Below are 21,784 nucleotides of genomic sequence, written 5' to 3'. Positions count from 1 at the left end.
CAGTTTATGGACCCTGGCAATATGAGCTCTTTGTTACTTAAGGCCAGACAACTGGATGTCAGGGTTGAAAAGCAGGTGTAATCAATGCCTTCTATCTAAGAAAATGGTGAAACCCTTAGAACAAAGAAGACAATGGTTTTATTGATTTATTTGTTTAATTTATCAAATTTATATAGCCGCCCATCTCACACACGTGACTCTGAGTGGAGTACAATAAAAAAAAATAATTAAAAACATATCTAAAATAACCATTAAAAACAATTCAACATAAGTATAATTAAGACCATGGGAGAATGAACCAAAATACACAATACACAGTCTTTATGGAGGCATTGTGTATATTCCAAACTCTCAATAGTAATCCAACAAATGGGCTAGCTGTTTTTTGCTTTGGGTGTTATATTATATACTTCCTCAACATTACACGTCCTTAATCATGCTGTTGCCCAAATAAATTTTGTCTGCTTCCCTGAGTTCAGTTAATGAATGGCTGTCTGAGATGAACTCCATTATGTTGTTTTTCCCCCATTGGGCTAAAATGCTGAAGTATTTTCTATAGTAAATGTAATTCCATTTAAGTAAACAGCAAGCTACGCAGATTCATTCTGATGAACGATCTGGCTAAATGATATGAAACATTTGCCCTTGCAAAGGGACCCTCCTGATTTATTGATGAGGATGACATCAAACATAAAACAGCAGGTCCCTGTGTCTTTATCTCTTTTCCATTATTCATTTCAGCAATAATATTATTTCAACTGAATGCAAACAATATTTCTGCTTTTGGAGCAGTGGAGAGAAAGGATGGGTTCCAAACTATTCAAGATCAGATCACAATAAAATCAACTATTCAAAACAATATATTGTACAATTGTCAATTCCATTTACAATTAAAACAGTAATCCATGTCTTGAATTTTTCATACACGTTTCTTGTTTTCAACCAATATGCATACACCTGAAGCAACGCCGTGCAGTGCGCAAGTCATCACCTCATATCTTTTTTGAGACAAGGAGATGCATAAAAAATACAATAATGGAAAATCTGCATTATACAAAATATGTAACTAAAGTCTGATTTAAGAATAAAGTCCACATATAATGCTATTCATTTCCTTCAGGAGGATGGCCAGTCTTGAACTTTGCTGCAAAGAAATCCAGCTCTTCAGCAGAAAAATATTTCTTATTATGTGTCTTCTTTAAAAGGCCTCTGTATGTGTGTGTGTGTATGTGTGTGTATTCATATAATACAATACAAGTGAATATATCTTATGTTCCCAGTGAAATGGTAGAAAGTATCCTTATTAAGTATCAAATTGTAGATGTGTGGGTTTTCTTTTTCTTTTATTAGGGATGATAGGTAAGTAAGTCCATATTTTTTCAATTGAATATGAAATGGGGAAAGAAACCCACATTCCTTTGTTTTACTTATTGAGCAAACAACTTCTGTGACCTTGTTTAATCTGATTAAAGTAATATAGGATTTTCTGTTCTCGTCCATTATGAGGAATATAAGTGTGTGAGAAAGCCAGAGAAAGCCAGAGTTACTAGATGTCATTATCTTGTCAGACTACATGAACATTTTTATTTTTCAGTGTAGTATTCATATTGAAGTACAAAATCTAAGCAACCTGAACCAAATATGTGAAAAGTGCAACATTAAAACAAAACAACACAACAGAAAAAGTACAGTTTCTATTAGGGCAGACTAACTAATCCTTAGTTAGCTGCTTCCAATTATAACAAAAAGTCTGTCATGGATTCTCCCAATCTGAAAACCATACCATACAATAAAGTCTTAAAAGTGTTTTTAAAAGTGCCACTTGATTGGAAAGAAGTGCTGGTTGTTGTCTGGGTTGAGATGATGTTGCTATTGCATGTGCTTTGATTTGCATTTTATTCTGTTCATTGTAAACCACCTAGAATCTAGGCTCATTGGGCATCATACAAATCCACATAACAAGCAAGCAAATGTGTTTAAAGTAAATGCAAATGTGACTGCACCAGTGGACAATTGTCTCAGCCATAATTGCAGAAACTGTTTCCACTGAGAGCCAGATGAGGAAGCAGAAGACTTCCTTGGTCCCATCCTTTCCACATATTTTTCCAGGTAGTAATCTGGTCATCTCCCAAGTGTTGATTTCTTTCTTCCTCTGAGCTTCTACATGCATCTTTTGGGGGTTTTCTTTAGGGCTTAAGGTTAAGCTTTGGGGTAAGGGGGGGGTGGCAGAGGGTTGTCTCCTGTATCAATTTGTTTTAATTATCATGCCACAGCTACAAAGCAAGGCATATTGAGATTTTGGGGATTTATCATTGTGGTCTCTCTGAAAGTTGATTGACTGTCAGATTGCAAAAGTAAAGATAATAAAGATAGTACAAAGAAAAAAAGGCAATATATAAATACTTATATGGACTATGGAAGCCTGTTCTGAATGCCAGTCATGTCTTAGCAGTTGAAAGGTACTTCATTTTGTTAGGCCACGGAGAGCGGGTGGCATGTACAGAGATCAAGGAGTGCTCCGTTATTCAGGCACCTCTGCTCCTACAATGTTAGCCTCCCTGGAGACCATTCACTTAATAGCCAGATTGTTATGGTTACATTAATATAAATATGGCCTTAATCTCCAATCCCTTTAAAGTCTTAACTCATGTCTGGGTCTTCATTTCAGGCGAGGGTGGTGGAAATGTTAGTATACATCTTAAGTAGGGGTAACAGAGTTTTAAAAATATGAAAAACCCTAAAATCTCAAACTTCCAGGGGGAAAAAAAGAAAGGAAATCTGATACACTTATTTGGGTTATCAGCTCTTCCAGCACAATACTTGGAGAGGGCCAAACATGTTACCCATCAAATTCATTAAAAGTTTGCCTACCACTACTTTTACATTTTTTTTGTGGGGTGGCCTCATTAGGGCTATAATTCTTTCAGCACTTAACAGCTGAAACTACTATTATACAGGAAATTATTGTATTCTAAATTTGTTCAAGGAACCTGAAGTTATGTTTATATTCTCTCCCCACTCCTTTTATCCTTAGAACAATGTTAAGATATGTTGGAAAGCAAGAAATAACTGTCAGAAAGGTACAAATAAGCCAAGCTTCTCAGAGCCAATATTTGTCTTTTTCTGTCAGAACAGGAAATGGTATTAGGTTTACTTCACTTTATTTTGTATACTAGATAATTTTCTTATCTATACTATAAAGTTGTTGTACTGCCTTATCCAGAAAAGGGGTCACTTAGCTTATAAATCCTACTTTTTTCAAAAGTTTATGCATTTTTTTAATTATAATAGAGTTGTTTACTGTTATATAATTTCTTTTGAAAGGATCACAGATTCTTTAATTAACCAGTCATACATGCATGCATACATGTAAGTATACCAGGTATAAATGGAAGGGAGGAACTACACTATGTGTAATTTATGAAGCATTCCTTTTTTTCTTTCTTTCTTTTTTCTTTTGATATTTTTTCATTGTGTTTATTCACTACTTCATTTTCAAAACTCAATAATTTGCAATGGGTCTCCCAGTCATTAGTGCAAATTAGTATGGCTCTACTGTATTTGCATTTAATTGCTTTTTAAATTAATTAATTTATTTTAATTCTCTATAATAATTTGCTACAGGATATTACTTTTCCTGAGAGGGTTCATTTCCCTGAAAGAGTTTGTTCTGGTTTTGTGATTTATTGCATATTTAAGAATTTTTTTTTTTTTTTTACAGGCAGTATTCTGTTTTGACTTCCAATATATTTGGTCTTCATGTTTAATATGCATATGTTTTAAGTATTCTGGTACTTTCCAGGCTGTAAGCCTAATACTAACTCTTTGAGGAATTTCTGTTAATTGTAATCTATGAATGATAGGCAGTTAATTATTGTTGCCCTACACCAAACTATATAATCATCCCCACTAAGCACAGAAGCCGATATGACTGAAAATCTAAAGCTGTAAAAATGTTTATATTTGGCCTGAAGGGATTTATAGGTCTACTTGAAATTATTGTGGGACTAGATGGTTTATGAAGAAAACAACATCTCTATTGATTTCTTTTTCTTCAGCTGTGAAGATGTGACCAGATGAAATCTTAATACATGGTTTCAAGGGAGCTGCATTGCTTGCTTTTGGGTCCCAAACATGATATTGATGCTTGTTGATATTGTAAAACTGACACAGCTGGGAACACAAATATCTGAAGGAATCCTCTATACCATACATTTCACAAATACACACACACAATTTGGGATAAAGCAAAACAGAAAAATCCACATATCTGTATGATGTATAAACATTTAAAAATATCTAAATAAATATAGGTTCAAATTGTATTATTTCATTGTACATACACACATGTAGGGAAATCAATCGATAGGTGTGATACCATGATTCTTTTATCACCATATTTCCCTGAGTTGGCTTCTCTGTTTTTCCCTCTGAATAGGAAAAAATAGATGCAGACACCTTCAAATTGAATTCAGTCCCTGGAGGCTTCAAGGATAAAACTGTGCAGTTTCATTGGCAACAATATCAGACCATTGCCTTTTTCCCCCAGCTTTCTAGTGTGGCCTATAGCTGGGTACTCACTGATTGATATCCATTCAAAAACTAACTAGGCCTGGCCCTAGGGTTACCCAGGCCCTGCTACCTCTGGGTCTCTGAGTAGGAAAAGGGAATAAAAATGGAAAGCAATCCATCATCATCATCGCTACCACCATCACCACTACCACCAAGAAAAAGAACTGGTCAAGAACACAGCAGGATGAACAGTTATGGGTACAAATTAGTACACACATTACTGGGTGAGTTGCACTGGTTACTAGCAGGCTTCTTGGTGTAATTTAAGCTGCTGGTGGTCATCCATAAACCTCTACATGCCACACGGCCTGAACTTGGGAAACCACATGTCTCCAATTATCTCTACAAGATCCAAAGACTTGGATGGTCACCAGTCCCATTAATTAAATAGAAGACGTGTACCCCTATGGAAGAACATTCTCCTGGCTCCCTGGCCTTAACCCTGCCAGCCTTTAAGAAAACCATCTTCCAGGCACTAAGCCAGACTGAGGTATAAGCATACCTTAAATATAAATGTATGAATGTCATGTTTTTTTCCGTGTTTCCCGCATTTTTTTTATTGTTGCATTTGTACTGGGATGTTTTAAATCTTGTTAGCCACACAGCTGATAAACTGAATGAATGAAAATCAAAAATGTGTTCAACTTAACCTGTAAAAGAGCTTACACCTGTGAGAAAGAAACAAATATCAACTGTATACGTATGCAGTTTTTGATATGTGAAACTGGTGCAAGAAACAGGAGAGGATCTAACAAATATTTCTCACATTTTTAACCATTTCTTATAATTAATGAAAATTAATTAATTTCTCCTGGTTGTATGACTTAAATGCAAATTCATCTCCTAACTGAATGTGCAATAAACTGGACTAATGCACAAATCTTAAAGGACAAATAGCAGGAATGGAAAGAAAGCTATCTGAGCATTAGAAAGGATGAAGCAGATCAGATGAAATGAGCAGCCATTTAGAAATGTAGCCAATATAAGATATTTCAGCAGTCATGTAGTGCTCATTAAGTGGACATTCATAAATATCTGCTTTAATGGCTGCTTAAAAAATAGCCAAACATTGTTTATTTCATTGTTTATTTAGTCTTGGTAGTGTTGTGGGAAAAGGAGCACAACACTGAGAAGGAAAGAAACAATTTATCATATGAATGATTATGTTCCAATTTGTGAGACAAAGTGGAACACTGTTACAGTGAAAAAGATACATTTATATAGAAAATTACATTCCTGCTACTAAGTTTCCTGATAGAATGATTGGTTGTTAGTTCTGCAGGCTCCATATTGATTGGTTGTTGTTTTGACAGTTCTCAGAAGGGCCCTCCTTCTTCTAGGAAATGGTTATAGACAGATGTGACAATAGTTTTTCTAATGAAACAATAACTTTGTTGGAGGATTAAGTGGATTAAGTGGATAGTTTTAATTGTCAGGTTAACAATATGGAATTTATAAATAGGTTTGTTTATTTGTTGGTTTAATACAGGAAAATATGTTATTAGGCTTCAACTTTATTCAAAGAGGGTGGAAAAATGTTAACGGTGAAGGTTTTTTTCTATATATGTTTCACATCTATCTTGTTAGGAATGGAAAAAACACTAATTTTTCTCTCTCTGTTGGCTTTCAGTAAATTCTTCTCCCACCCCCCGTGTCTGCTAAAGAAATTAGTGAGGAGGAGGAAAGGTTCAAGGTTGTGCGACTTTTGGATACACATGGGGACCACTTTTATTATCTTTTACAATACTCAGAAAGTCAGTGGTTGCGACCTATCTCCACTAGTCTTTGCAGCATAATGAATAAAACAGTAACTGCTATAGTTAGCGATAAGTATTGGTTTCACTTAAAACTTGAAATTGTTAGATTTCTCCATTCTTCCTGCTCCCCCCCCCCCCATGAGTCATTAATGACTTGGTAAGGAAAATATCTTACTGCTTTTGCTATCTGTGCTTCAGTGGTAATTGAATGTTGAGAGTTAAGAGTAAAAGATGTTCTTTTCATTAATTTCTAACACACTTGCTACTTTTTGTTTTACCCATAAGACAATTGACATGGAATGCTATACTTGGTTGACATTTCTAGTTTTAATTTATTAATGTGCATTGTCCTCTGCTTCACATGCGAAATGAGACTTGAATTCAAACAGGATGGTGGTGGTGGTGGTGATGATGATGCTGGTGGTGGACTGGCATTTTGCTTCCCAGACAATAGAATATTTATTTAGGACACCAAGTCAAACATACTGTGAAACCTAGCAAAATACTGTTATTGAAAAAGGTGATAGTTGGAAACAATTAAGTGATTTATGACACTTTTAGTAGCAATTTAGTAGATCCTTTCTGCCTGTTTGTTTTTCTGATAAGCTCAAGTCATGATGATTTTATGGATATATCCATGCAATTTTCTTGGCAACAATATAGGACTGGTTTTGCTATTGCCGTTTTTCCATGATTCTTTTCTTTTTTATTTCTTTGATATTCCCTTTTGCTCTCTCATTGAAGTTCTGACCAGGTTTAGACTTAGCTTCTTAGCTGCTGCTACAGAGGAATCCAAAGTTGTTGAATATTAATGTTATTCCTGAACTTCCTTTTTTTTTTTTTTTTAAGCAGATCTTTGGAATAGCTAGCTCAGACCTTCACCCTTAAGGATGTGATTTTCTATTTATTGTGTTAGATGAAGCTGTCATTAGGTCACTCAATTAATTTTATGTTCTTGATCATCTTTAAAAAGTCAGCAGGATGCTATGGAAGGCAAACCCTTTTATGAGGGAGTTTGAAGGAAGAACACCCCAAAAGAATTAAATGATTGAAACTAAGTGTCCAGAGTAATTAAAAATGCCACATACAGAGAATTGACTTACTTTTTGATTTGTGCAGAACTTAAGATTAATGGCAATTCTCCACATACCTTTCAAGCCTCTGAGTAATAAAAATCAGTGGCAGTTGGCTGAGTCAAAGGATCCATTCAGAATGTTTCCCTTGTTTTAAAATGAGCCAGAAATATTCAATATGCTTAACGATGGTATTATTTTAATGTAAGGAGTGAAATGTAAAATGGGGATGGGGTAAAGAGGGGAAAAGAACAATTTATTGGGTTGCTGGATCAGTGGTTGCCCCCATTAAAGGGGCAATATTAAGATTCTGTTTTCTTCCAAGTAAAATAAATTAATAAGCAGAACCCTCTTCCAACTCTTCACAAAGTTCAGACCACACTGGCATTTTTAGATTTAATCATGCAAATTCCAAAGTTACAAAAAATGTTCTTTTCCCTTATGTACTGCTGAATGCTGCCTGCTGGGAAAGTGCATTGAACATTTAGGCCAATTATATACTTAGCAGAAAAGACATTCCAAGGGCAGGGAAATTTGGGTAGTTCTCCAGACTAAAGCAATGAGCTTTCCCTACCACCACTGCCAAAAAACACACAAACAAACGTAGCAGCATTTGTGCACTGCAGTGGCTAAAGAGATGAAATCAGACATACTTGGGAACACATATTCCCTAGAATATGTTACCCTAGAATTTTCCTTTATGCAAAGAGATAAGCTCCATTTCTATGTGTTGCAGTTCAAAGAGACTGACAGAGACATTCTAAAGATTCATGAAAAATTCTATTTTGACAACTACCAATAATGTGACCTGCTTTCAGAGGTGTTCTTGTGGAGTAAAACAAAGTCAAAATGGTGACCTCAACCATGTGATCACACATAAAAAAGGGATGAGTCTTCAATTACATTAAAAAGAGGTGTGTCTTCAATTGCATGGTTGGAGTCCCCATCTTGACTTTTTTGATTCCCTTCCTGGATACTGTGGCTGTTTGCCATCAGCAGAAGAATAAACATTGATCTGCTTTTTTTTACTGCTTTTTTTCTTCTTACATTAAATTAATCTGGCCTGAATTTTATGCAAATGAACACCTTTGGGTACTCACTGCATGGAGAACGAATACTTACAGATAAGTTAGAAAAACAAGAACTAATTTTTGCAGATTTCTTTTGAAAGTAGTTTCCCCACTTTCTGAAAATAGTAAGAGATTTTAGCTAGAAAGTAATCATGTGGCATCTTTGCAATCCAAAATGAGCATTAGTGGAATCAAATAAACACAATTTCAAAAAAGATTTCCAAAGAGCATCTTAAGTGAAACCCAGACTGTATGCCCACTAGCTAGAAATTATCACTCCCACTTCCTCCCTTCCCCCTCCCTTCCCAAAATGCCTGTTCCTGCTTTTTGAATATAGTATACCAGCCACTTACTTGGACCTTCCCACCTCACCCTGATTCCATCACTATGTATTTATTCAGAGGCCCATACATAACTGATAAAAAGCATTAATATTCTCTTGTCAAATCCTGTAATAAAAATAACTAAGGCAAACCACAATGACAGGCCTATTCCAGCAATCAAAAAACACATTTGCAAAAGCACCAAACTGATGGAAAATCTCCATTTGTTGATGAAAGCCAAAAATGCTTCGATTTTTTTAAATGAAACACTTATTTTTAAAAAAATCAATATTATGTCCCAAGTAAAAGCAGTCATTACCTTCATTTGTAACTCCTCTTATACATACACTTTCCTGCATCAAGGGTGAACATGCAACATGGATTGCACATGTCATGACAACTCTGTGGATTTACAGGATATGATCCTACTCACAGTATACAGAACATTTCTTGTGACTTTTTCCTCCTTTTTTATCATAGTAAGCAAAGGTAAGCACTTAGTTTCATTTTCAGGCAGGGTAAATAACTCAATCCTTTTCCTGCCCCTTCATATCTCCCCCCCTCATCCCCCCCTTTCTACAGGGACAGTCAAGAAATAGGCACAATTTATGAATATCTAACTAATGAGTGGAAAATTAACACTCTTTCTCCTGGACACATAAGGAAGTGACATCGTTGGTTCAAGGTATATACTGTATATCCATTGTTATTTCTGTACTCTGTTGCAACTCCCTATTTGAAGTTAAGTAAGAGGTAATAACACTTATAGCTTTCTCTTTCTTAGCTAGGCATTTTCTCCTAAAATGGAGGCCAAACATAATCTCTCTCTACTGGTTCCTTCAGCTTCCAGTGGAAGTCATCTTTTGACAGCCCTTTGAGGTAGACAAGATCAAGAAAAAGGCATGCCAGGGATTCCAGGAATGCTCTTTATTGTGGTAGGGTGGAATAACAGAATCTTGAAAGCTATACATGTTTCTTTCTGTCCCATTTTATACTAAACAAAATTAAGGTAGGGTTATTTTGAGTTTCTCACACTTTCTTCTTCAGGACTTTGCAATATTTTCTGAAAGTCTCTCCTTAATGGCTGCCTCATTCTTCTCTATCTCCAAGGTCAGCATAATATTCCTTCACATATATGATGACTACATTGTCCGTCACTGATTCTCTTCTTCCTTCAGCAGGTTTTCTCCAGAACTTCCGCTCTCCTTCACTTCAACAATTTTGCTCTGGGCTCTCCTGGAACCAATAACAAGAATCTGGAATCTATGTTTTGCCCACCATTTCTCCTTCTTGCCAACATAACAGCTGTTCCTGTTTCCCATGGGAAAACATGTGATCCCTTTGCAGAAGGATGAACTGCCCTGAAACTGAAAAATGTTATGTGCAAGTGTCAAGGTCAATATTTTTTATCTGTAGTGGTCTGACTGTAAAGTGCACAGCTTGGGCACATAGGCAGTTGCAGAGAAAAGAAAAAATTTAAAGTCCTTAGTATCACTTGCAAGTTGACATATAGGTTTCAAAAGCAAGAAATATTAAATAAGCCATAGCAGGTAGACAGAAGGAGGGGGGTTATTCTAGGTTTGGCAGGAGATGCTGCTGGAGTGAAAGGTGATTGGATATGATGCAGAGGAGGCGAAAGATGGGAAATCAAGTAGCTGGAGGATCTGTAGCCAGGGAGAACAACTAGAAAAAGCCTGAGGCAGCTGAAGTTAAAGAAGGAATCTGCAAAAAGAGCCAGAGGAAAGGAACAGACAGCCCTGGACTGTAGGTGGAGGATAGCAAACATAGGTGGTGGGGCTAGATAACTGGGCAAGGAGAGAAATTGTTAGCATTCCTACATCTGTGCTAAAGATAAATAGGTGTGGGAGGAGGCATAAATTAGCAGCTAAGTCGTTGTTTTATAAAGTAAAGGAGTATAAATTTAAGTCTTTTAGTTAAGTTTAGTTAATGCACTGTATAGTTAGATGTATTAGCGTACATGTTAATGCTCACTATAAGTAGATATAAGATCCAGTTTGGTGTAGCAGTTAAGGCACCAGGCTAGAATCCAGGAGACCATGAGTTCTAGTCCTGCCTAGGGCACAAAGCCAGGCAGGTGACCTTGGGCCAGTCTCTCTCAGGCCTAGGAAGGTGGTGATGGCAAACAACTTCTGAAAAACATTGTCAAGAAAACTGCTGGGACTAGTTCAGGCAATTGCCAGGGGTCAAGACTGACTCAAAGGCACAAAACAACAACAACAAAAAAAGGTAGATGTCATGTAAATACACTTTGCACTAATCTTGTATAATAACAAACAGTATTGTATGCACTTGTTAACTGTGTGGGCATATCTGGCTTCATTCCTATCCATTCCCACCCACCAATACTCTTCTATTTTCAGGGTCTGCTAAAAGAACAAAATATCTGTCTGGGTATTGTATGTGGCAGGATAGCAGAGAAACATCGGCAACTGCCTACATCACTATGGCATCACCAAACTTTGCATGCAACCCCAGAACTTCGTAGGGACACCAAGACATTTTGGCAGTAGGGTTATCAATTTCTTGCCAAGTTTTGAATGATGCATCAGAGCTTGTGGTGACACATGCTGTGTCTCATGTCACCCCACTTCTATTGTGTCCTCATTAAGTGTTGGTGACTGCCTGCCCCTCTAATTGCACCTGGGGCATCACCACCCCACACTGTTCTGCCTTTTCCTTCTGCCTCTTTGTTCATGAGAACCAGGATAAAAGAAATCAAACCTAAATGTGTTTGTATACCTAGACTCAGAAGTTAAAACACTGAACACGATAAAGATGCAATTGATAACAATAGTTATTTTCATGTGTTGAAATAGCAACATTTTAAATGGTGCTTTTTAAGATTCACATCACCAGTTTTACTTTTGTCCAATAGCATTGATGATCAATAAATATTATCTTGATTCTTATATATGGTGAAACCAATATAGCTACCCTTGATAATATGTATCCTAATCTAGTTACAGTTGTGCTTCAATATAATCAGATATATATTTGACATAGCTATCCTGTAATCAATGTCAATGTCAAAAAGCTCTCCAAAGAACAAGGGAACAAGGTGTACTATTCCAGCCTTCACTTTTCTACTTCCTAATAGCTGAGCAAAGAGCCAGAGCTTGTTGGCATTCCATTGTACCATGACCTTGAAGTACTGATATGACTGACGGGCTGCACTGAACAGCCACAGCAGATGAGATTATTTTCTCTCAAGTATTCTGAATATACCTCCAAATGCATGCTTTTAAAAATACGTGTAATTTCCCTAGATATATATATATATTTTCATTTCATTTTCTTTTAGGTCAACAGAAAACTGTCACAGATACCTCCATCATGCCCAACTGAGATGGAGCACAAATATGATTCACCATTCCCACTGCATATTGTAGAAGATACTAAAGAGATGCAGAGAAGCAAATCTTTGTCTTATTGTCCTAGCAAGGTTAGTAACAGTGTCAGCTTTATCACTGTAGCATCCAAGGGCCTTTAGGGAATGAGGTTATAGATATCTCTTGATCAGAAACCAAGTACAAAGATGTCTAACAATACCTGGAATGACTTCAGCCACAGGCACCAATGGTAGATTAAACAAGAAGCCAGGAATTGAACTGTTCGAATAAGATAAGAGTGGTTTTGTTTTACCTTATGCAATTCAGAGTAAAGTAAGTGCAGAAAGCTGTGATGGGTCTGACCCACTTAGTAGGCCTAACATATAATTACTCTGGAAATATTACTTATTTGTACCTGAACGGTGATGCATTTATTTTAAATAGGGATGCTTTAATACAGTGTTGTCCAAACTTGGCCACTTTAAGATGAGTGGATTTCAACTCCCAGAATTCCCCAGCCAGCATGGCTGGCTGGGGAATTCTGGGAGTTGAAGTCCACTCATCTTAAAGTGGCCATGTTTGGACAACACTGCTTTAATATGTCAGCAGTTTGGATTATGTACCTATACTGTACAGAACAACTATTTCCAATATATTTAATAAGGGCAGAACTTTAGTTGAGCCATCTCAAGACATAAGATCAGTCCAAGGATAGTGCAGTGACATATTGTCACTAATTTTCTATACATATATATTCCAGACATGCACAGCCCAGATTATTAAAAAGAACTCAAGGTTCTTTTCCAACAGAGAATGCATTCCAGCTTTCATATTTGCATGTCACTCTAGTTGGATCAATATCTGTGTACTATTGCTGTTGTTATTTGCTGTTCTAATAATGACATATTATGTAAATTTTCTATCAAGCCCTGTACTCACCTCCATTACAACTTGCATGGAGATTAATGTTGATGACCAGCTATCAAGGCAGACATGCTAGAAGTGGGGTTATAAAACAGACTATCTTGCTCAGGGTATACACCTTCAGGTAGGACCTTTCCTCCTAGAATAGGAGTTTGGATACAAAGTATGGGAAAGAGCATATATTATTATTATAAGGACTTGTGGACACCAAGAAAATGAAGGAGATTATCATGACCATAGCCAGAGCTATGGAAATAGAAGCTTTTGGAGCCTGAATGGGCATATGTTTAGAGACATGGTCTCATAAATTTGCTCATAAACCTGTATACCTCCCAATCAGCTCAAAAGTGGTGAAAAGACATAATGTCATGTTCAATAAAACACTTCACAAATATGTGTTGAAAGAAAATTCTTCCTTGCATCCTAAATGCTTGTTTTTTAAATCAATTAATGGAGGGATTCAGATCATAAAATCATACAGCAGTTTGGATCTTAAAGTGGCCATGTTTGGACAACACTGCTTTAATAGGGACCTTGAAGTTCAAGCTCCTGCCCCGGGCAGAAATCCTCAGACCATGCCACACAAATGGCTGTTTGAACACTTCCAGTTATGGAGCACCCATATTTCCAGGAGCCATGAAATTCTCTCACTCAAATTTCTACCCATTGGTTTCTGTCTTACTTTGGGCCCTATGGAGAATAAATCCACACCCTCTTCCCTGTGACAGCTCTATAAGTATTAGAAGACTGCTACCATGTCTCTCCTTAGCTAAACATATCCAGTTTTTTAAACTGTACTTCATAGAATTTGCATCTAAGACCCTCCCATCTTCTCCATACTCTTTCCAGTTCTTCACAGTATCCTTCTTCTTTTGTGATGACCAAAACTGGACACAAGCGCAGTCTGACAGTTGCAGTATTAGAATGGCATTATCACTTCCCATGACTGCAACATTATACCTCCATTGATACAGCCCATTAGCTCTTTAGGCAGCTGTAGCCCATTGCTAACTCATACTTAATCTATGGTGTACTAGGACACACAGATCCTTCTTACAAGTTGCTGAGCTAGATACCACCTATCCTGTATTTATGTATCTGTTTTCCTATCTAAGCACAGAACTGTACATCTCATACCATTGAACACCATTTTGTTCTATAAGGTCCAGTATTCAAGTCTATCAAGATCCTTTTGAATGTTGAGCCTATCTTCTAACATGTTAGCAATCTCCTCCCCCTCCCACCAGCTTTATGTCATCTGCAAACTGTATTAGCATTCCTTCTATCCCCTCATCTAACTCATTTATAAAAATGATGAAGAGCCCTGAGCCCAAGACAGAACCCTGAGGTACCACACTATATACCTCCCTCCATGTTTATATTAATCTATCAAGGGCACACATTAGGTATGATTCTTCAACCAGCTGTGAGTTCATGGGACCATCCATCCCACATTGTTCCATTTAATCAAGGCCAAGGCTATGATCAACTTTGTAAGTACATAATCAGCATTCCCTTGGACTACTAATCACTTTGTTTTAAAAAAAAATGTCTACCACAACCTATTTTTTTAACAAACAAATGTTGGTTTTTAGTAAATATCTTGTTTCTTTCTAAGTCCTTGCAAACCCACAGCTTGATTATTTTTTTCTGGGATTTTCCCTGGTATCAATAATAAAGCTGATCAATAATAAAAATCACTTTCTAAATCACGTTCTTTACAATTGATTAAAAAGCAATTTTGATTGTTCCATAAACTTCTAATTTTAATACATTGCATCTAAACATGCAGTGATACATTTCATGATATGAATTGAATACAGGTCTCTTATAGGATAGCTTCTTTGAAAGAAATTGTCCTGATGTTGTGTCATCTTTCCATTTATTTTGTCTTCAGGACACTCTAATAAGGGTTGTTTGGAAACCATGTTGCAGTCTCTTATTTTATAATTCCAAAGTTTGCTATGAGGTATTCAAGCTGTTGATTGCATTTTTATCAGAATAATACGTAAATGTTTACTACATTTATCATATTCACAGCTCCCCAGAGGACATTATTTCATGCAAGAACAGTCCTCTTTGTTTACTTTTATTCTTACTTAAAAAAATAATTATATGGAACACAGGGATTTACATATGCTTATGGATATACCAACTAACAGGAGGTAGTTGGAGCAGAGAACTAAAATTTATATATATATATATAATCATATGAAATCTATGAAGCACTAACGAACTTATTCAATTTTGAAGATTTAAATATATAAATACAGAGTTTGCATGCAAAGTAACTTGCATATTCTGAAAGCTGTACCTATTCTCCAGACTAAAGAAAGCAGATTAGACATTTACTAGTAAATTAGACATATATTTCTTCCTATAAAAGAAACAAACAGCAAAAAATAAATAAAAATAAGGATGCCTTTAAGAAAAGGTACATGAAAGACGTAAAGAATCATGTACCATTAGCCTACAAAAATTAATTACTGGTGATTTCTTCCTAAACTTCCTTAAGATGAAAAGGGGATATAATATTATTTATGTTCAGGAGTAGGTACTGCTGTACCACTGGTGCATTCCCAAGATCTGATCTCCTACACTAGATGTTATAATCTAGTGTAGCCGCCCAGAGTCCCCCATTGTGGGGAGATGGGTGGGGACAAGTCTAATAAATAAATAAAATAAAATAAAATAAAATAAAATAAAATAAAATAAAATAAAATAAAATAAAATAAAATAAAATAATCATTATTGGTTTCCACAGGACACATGAACTGCTGATTTACACCCCCTCTCTTTCATTGGCTAGTGTAGTAGATCAATACTGCTATTAGTTCCATCCACCAGCTTCCCAGGCCAATCTCAATACTCTTTGCCCAAAGGTTAGACTATAATTGCTGATGCCATAACTGGTATCCTTAAAGTATAATTTGCTGGAAGTTGAGAGTTTGAGAGAAAAGGGAGACAACAAAAGAAGAAATAGCAAAAAAGGACAACTGCCTGGACCAAGAATATAAAAGAAAGAAAAAGTCAAGATGGTAGCCGTAACCATGTGATTGATTGCTTTTGGGTGAGGTATTATCTCTGCTTTGCTTGTTCTTGTTTATCCATGCTGGTACCTGCTTATTTGGGTATTGGTTAATAGTTGTAAGATGAAAAAGGATGTGTTTAACTCTGTCTCTTTCCTTTGGTTGCTTCCTTTCTTGAATGGTTTTTAGCTGGAGCTTATCTCAATGAATCTATTAATGCCTGCTTCATCATAGTGCCATGCCCTCTAAGAATGCTCTTGCATTTTTGGACCTGGCTTGCCTAAGATGTCTACAGTTTCCCATTTGAAATTGTGGTTGAACTTATCATTATGCTGTGAAATTAAGAAGTTTTCTTCATGTCCTCTGACTGCAGTTGATGTTCATGAATGTGTTCTCTCCATTTTCTTTCCCATATGGTGGTTTTCACAGTCCTTATGTTGTAAATGGCTCCTGTTTTGTCTTCTTTGTCGATTGGTCTTTGGGCTTGCTTAGGATGCTTTGGATAGATTTTATTGGTTTATGGGCTACGTGATGCCTAAGGGTTGCAGTAATCTGTTGGTAGTTTCAGAGATGTTTTGATATATGGAAGATGAATTCTTTTCATGGGTGTGCTAATTCTGTAATTGTGGTCGTATGGATAGACGCTATCTATCTAATGGTAGATAGCCATTATTTTGGGATATATTTTATAGATAATTTATTTTTTCCTTTTTGGAGTTTGGGTTTATTGGACTTCTGGGATACTGCAAACCATTCAAGTTCTGGGTGATGCAAACCATTTAAGAAAGGAAGGTTAAGAATAGAAAATAGACTTAAACATATCCCTTCTCGTCACACATCTATTAACAATCACATAGATAAGCAGAAGCCAGCACCACCAACAAGAAGAAGAAAAGAAGAAATAATAACCCACCCAAAAAGCAACCAAGGAAGAGACAATGCTCCACTCAAGGTTGGTAAGGCAAGCTGCCACATATGAACAGACAGGAAACTCTACTCCCTCATTGATGATGTTACCTAGCCTGGTAATGAAACATCTGCAGGAAAAGAAGCCACCTCAGAGAACACCAAGAACATGATTCAGTTTTGAGTTGCATATATTGCCTACTAAGCTAATTATATCAGAATGTGGGATAAACCTAACTAGCTGTTATGGTTAAGGAAAAGTATGAGGGAATGTTTTCAGTAGAAGCTCCATTGTATTTGTTACAGGAATTTCTACTATAAGTTGAAATCACCAGAAAGTATTAAACAGGTTTCAATCCCTTTGGTTAAATTTTGTTTTTCTTTTTTCTTTTGCTTTTGGAGTATTTCTTTTAAGGGAAATTTCTTAGCAGCAATAATATTTTTCTCTTTGTTCAGCAGGAAAAAAATAGTCCATAACTCAGCCAACTCCATTCATCTTGTTAGACTTAACCTTGTTGACTTTAGAGTCAGAAGTAGAAACTAATTTATTTATCACTGCTTAAAGACAATCTGTATTTGAAGGAACTTTTGTACTGCTTTGCCTGATATACTGAATTTTTTGTAAGTTATTAATCTGTGGGTTGCTTGTTGCAGTTGTCAAACATAGGCAGAGTATCATGAAATTTTAATATTTAATTATGTTTACAAAAAGGGTAAATGCACCCAGAAGCTTAAAAGGTCTCAGGATATATTGATGTAATTCAAAACATGCTTTGACTTCTGTGGAAACGGAGTACTGGGGAAACGAGATTTGCTTTATGGGTAAAGTATGAATCCCTGTGCCATGCCTTCTAAAATTGTACAGCTTGAAAATAGCAAACAACCTGGAGTACTTCTATTTTGTTTCAAGAGTCTTTAAAGATGACAACCAGTATCTTGAATAACATTTGGAAACAGATTGGCAACCAGTGCAGCACAGCAAACCGGCAAAGGTTGGTTTCTTTTAGGCAAGGCATAGCTGCGTCAGGGTTGTAGTTTGCTGGCAATATGCTTATGCTAATAGTTAATTAGAAAAGCAGAAGCAGAGCATGGAGCAATTTCACAACTAAAAGAGATGTTGGTACCATGCAACTGCTTAAGAATGCCAGGTGCTGATGCCAACCAACCCTGATCTTATTTGGATGTGCGTATAAGGCCATAGGAATTGTTTTGGGAATACTCTGCCATGTCCCATAGTTCTTCTGTGAAATATGTCTAAAACTATTTATTTACTATTTATTTATTTATTTATAAATCAAATTTATATCACCGCCCAACTCCCCCACAAGGAGGCACTCTGGGCGGTTCGCAACCAAACAATTTAAAACCAATAAAAACATAAACAATACAGCCTAAAATACAATTATTAAATATGATAAAATCCAAGCAATGGTGGTATTGTTGCAGCCTGTGACCAGATAATATTGGTCAGGCAGGACTAGGGAATCAGCCATCCCCAAAAGTGACCATTCCCATCCCCACCCCATACATAATAACAAAACCAAGTCTTCAGTTTTTTTCTGAAGTCTAAGAGGGAGGGGGCCAACCTAATTTCTGGGGGAAGAGTGTTCAAAAGGGCAGGGGCTGCTGCAGAGAAGGCTCACCTCCTAGACCCCATCAGATGAAATTCTCTTGCAGACGGGGTCCGTAGTATGCCCTCTCTGCATGACCGGGTGGGACGGGTTGATGTAACGGGAATGAGACGGTCCTTTACTATACTTATATATAGACTGCTCAGCTTCCAAAATTCTTAATTTTGGAAAAATTATATTTTTTTCTTATGTAACTTAAAGCAGAGGAACCTTTTCCTTTGCTTTTCAAAGAAGCAGTTGCAAACTGACTTAATACAATGGATGAAGCCATCTCCAGCAATGGGAAACACTTGCTGGAGGAAACCTTGCACTGTGACTCTTGAAACAAAATAGGAGTACTCCAGATAGCTTCCTATTTTTTTGTCCAAAATGCAGTGTTTTTCTATTCTCATTAAACTGAAAGTAAGATTGATTTAATTGGATTTATCTGTCTAACAGTATAGCCCTAGACAAAGATAAGAATGATTACACTGAGGTTGAGTGAGCACTTGGGTCATAGACAAGGTAATTTAATGGACAATTTTCATGATGGTGAACCAAATCACATGTTTGAGTTTACTGCCATAGGTACAATGCTCCTAAAATTATATCATATTTGTCTATTGTCAGCCTTTGTAAGTTGACAATAGTGTCAGCATGATAAGCATTCAGCTTAAACTTTGGTTCTATTAAATAAAATTATTCATGAACATTTTCCAACATATAGCTTTAATAGCAGATCTTGCACCAGAATAAAATGTTAATTGGTACCTATTAAGGGCTATCATTTTATGTAGTCATAATTTTTGGTTATTTAGATGAAAGACCTGTAACCTAATGTCTAGCAAATGTAAATGAAATGTTCTACTGTACTTAGAGAGATTTTATTCTTTCTGTGTACAAGCTTAATTGATATATTTTGCAGTTAGTGCATGGAACTAATAATTCATACAGCTCATTCTCAAATATTAAGGATGGAAATATGTAGTTCCCCTCACTTTTTAAAAAAAAATTAGAATGGCATTTGGTTTGTTTCCTTAAATTACTTTGCGATGAGTTATTAAATGAAGTCAAATTTCTCTTTTGTATATGGAATCTAAAGACTGATCCATACAAGAATTGATCTGGCTTCTGAATCACATAGTATCCTAAACTCTATGAATTTTGACTCAGGAATTTTGACTGGGCTTGGGTAAAGTGGTATAATGCACAGGAATAAGAGCTAATCTCTGTTTTCAAAGGGGAAGGAAGGGGAGAGGGGGAGGGAAGTATCATTTTACTTGATAAAGTAAAAATAAAACAGGAAATGGAAAAAGGGAAAGGGCACCAAGAAGATTATCAGGAAATCATCAGAACTACAGAGATGGCATTAGAAGTGCTACAACACAAAATGAGCTGAGGTTGATGAAGACTGCTAGCAGCAAGAGAAAGGGCCTCTGCCGTTATCAAAACAAAAGGCAAGACATGAACCACTTGCTCAATGCAGATCACACAATGTTACTGGTAACAAAGAAAAGGCAGAATTACATAATCCTCTTTTAGTTCAGTCTTCTCTGAGGAGAGAATATTTGAAGAGCAGTAAAACTGAAACTTCTGACTCACAGAAACTTGGTCACTCTGAATGAGTTTAAATCTGCATGGCCAGATGAATTTTATCCTAGGGTACAAAGGAACCTGCTTGATGATCATCAAGGTTAGGTGACAGATTACTTGAAGCAGACTCTCACTTTCTTCAAAAGGGAGGGCCAAGCGGAAGAAAAGCTGAGAGAAGCTGATTAGAGATCCAGTTCAAAAGGAAGGGGCCTTGAGGAACTGCTACCTGGAACTCTATGCCATGCCAAGTAGTATTATGCATTTGCAAGGAAGTTAGGAAAGTTGAGTTTAGTATGTATGGAATTTTGGAAATGTACTGCCCTTTTAACAAGACTGTTCAGTCTATTATGGGAAAAGAGGATTGCTGGTCCTGAGCCATCCCACTTAGTGTTTAAGGTTCCTGTTGTACCTGCTATTCACTAAAGGTATAAGTAAAAGCTGGAAAAGTTAGGATTAGGGTTAGAGTAGAATAGAACTATTAATTGATATGATGTTGCAGTTATGGTTCTACTGATGCAGAGTAAACATATATTTGTCTTTTTTGCAGCCATATCATATCACAGGCATATTCTGCTTCAATCAATAATTCCAAGATCTTTTCTGTATTTATCAGACAAGCTCCAATAGTGTAGAGCATGATCAAGGAAGCAAGATTCACATGGACTTTCTAGTAATGAGTTTAATGCCAAGAATTAGTGGCTAGAGTACAGAATCTTGAGAACTGATACAGGAACCCTCCAGCCCTCTTTTATTAGTGAGTTCATTAAGGTGGGGTCTCTTTGAAGCTTTTCAATTTTTCTCCCCCAGACTGTTTACATGACGGGCTAAAAATTAATTTCTTTTATAAGTCTGTAGTGACCTCTCCAATCTGCTGATGGTTTGTAACTATAGATATTCTTCTTTCTCTCTCAGCCTCAGCAAGTTCTTGCACAATATCCTAAGTGCTGAGCAGGGCTGGAGAGGCCTTAGAAAGGAACTCTCTGTTCTTCTCAGCTCATTTATAAGGCTGTAAAGGTTTGCAAATATGTTTAGGTTTTTGCAAGTTTTTCCAGCCTTAGAGTGAGGCAGGCAGAAGTGCTAGTGGAGCTATGCAATAGCTAACTATTTAGACTTCTTTTCTTTTGATATGATAAGCTAACCCAAAACAAATCTAATTAAAAAAGAAACAAACGTGAATTAAGGATTGGCTAGTGCCTGACAAATAAAGAAGACAAGCAATGGGGACACACCATGCTTTGTATGAGGAACTGAACAACATACTGCAAAATTAATCTCATTTCCTAAAGCTATTTTAAAGTCAAATGTTTTCATAAACAATACTTGAAAAATAATATCATGGTTAATGAAAGCATTGTAGATAATGTGGAGAAAATAGTCAAGACTATTTTCTTCAATCATTTCATTGCAACATCCAGGGCATGAAAAGAATCAGAGAACAAATTAATAAGTGGAGAGCTTGTATATGTGTATTTTAAGCAGGCATAATATAAGAAGCTAACAGTTTCAGAATATGTACCATCAGGTTATGTCAGAACATATGTGAAATGTTCTCAGTGAATCTGTGTTATTGAACACAA

General features: G+C 36.4%; 1 long non-coding RNA gene across 1 annotated transcript in view; it reads right to left on the bottom strand.

The window, feature by feature from the left end:
- Positions 1 to 9,716: 9,716 nt before the first annotated feature.
- LOC112542376 (uncharacterized) overlaps positions 9,717 to 21,784 on the bottom strand; it is a 110,880-nt gene continuing 98,812 nt past the window's right edge. Inside the window, exon 6 of the long non-coding RNA XR_015796142.1 lies at positions 9,717 to 10,031. This is a non-coding gene — a long non-coding RNA (uncharacterized LOC112542376). The remainder of the gene's footprint in view (positions 10,032 to 21,784) is intronic.

This window comes from Python bivittatus, unplaced genomic scaffold, assembly GCF_059951505.1.
Source record: "Python bivittatus isolate LINGU-HERP-01145 unplaced genomic scaffold, Pbiv_v1 ctg000340_np1212, whole genome shotgun sequence".
Classification (NCBI taxonomy): Eukaryota; Metazoa; Chordata; class Lepidosauria; order Squamata; family Pythonidae; genus Python; species Python bivittatus.
This window is presented reverse-complemented; position numbering and strand designations above follow the sequence as displayed.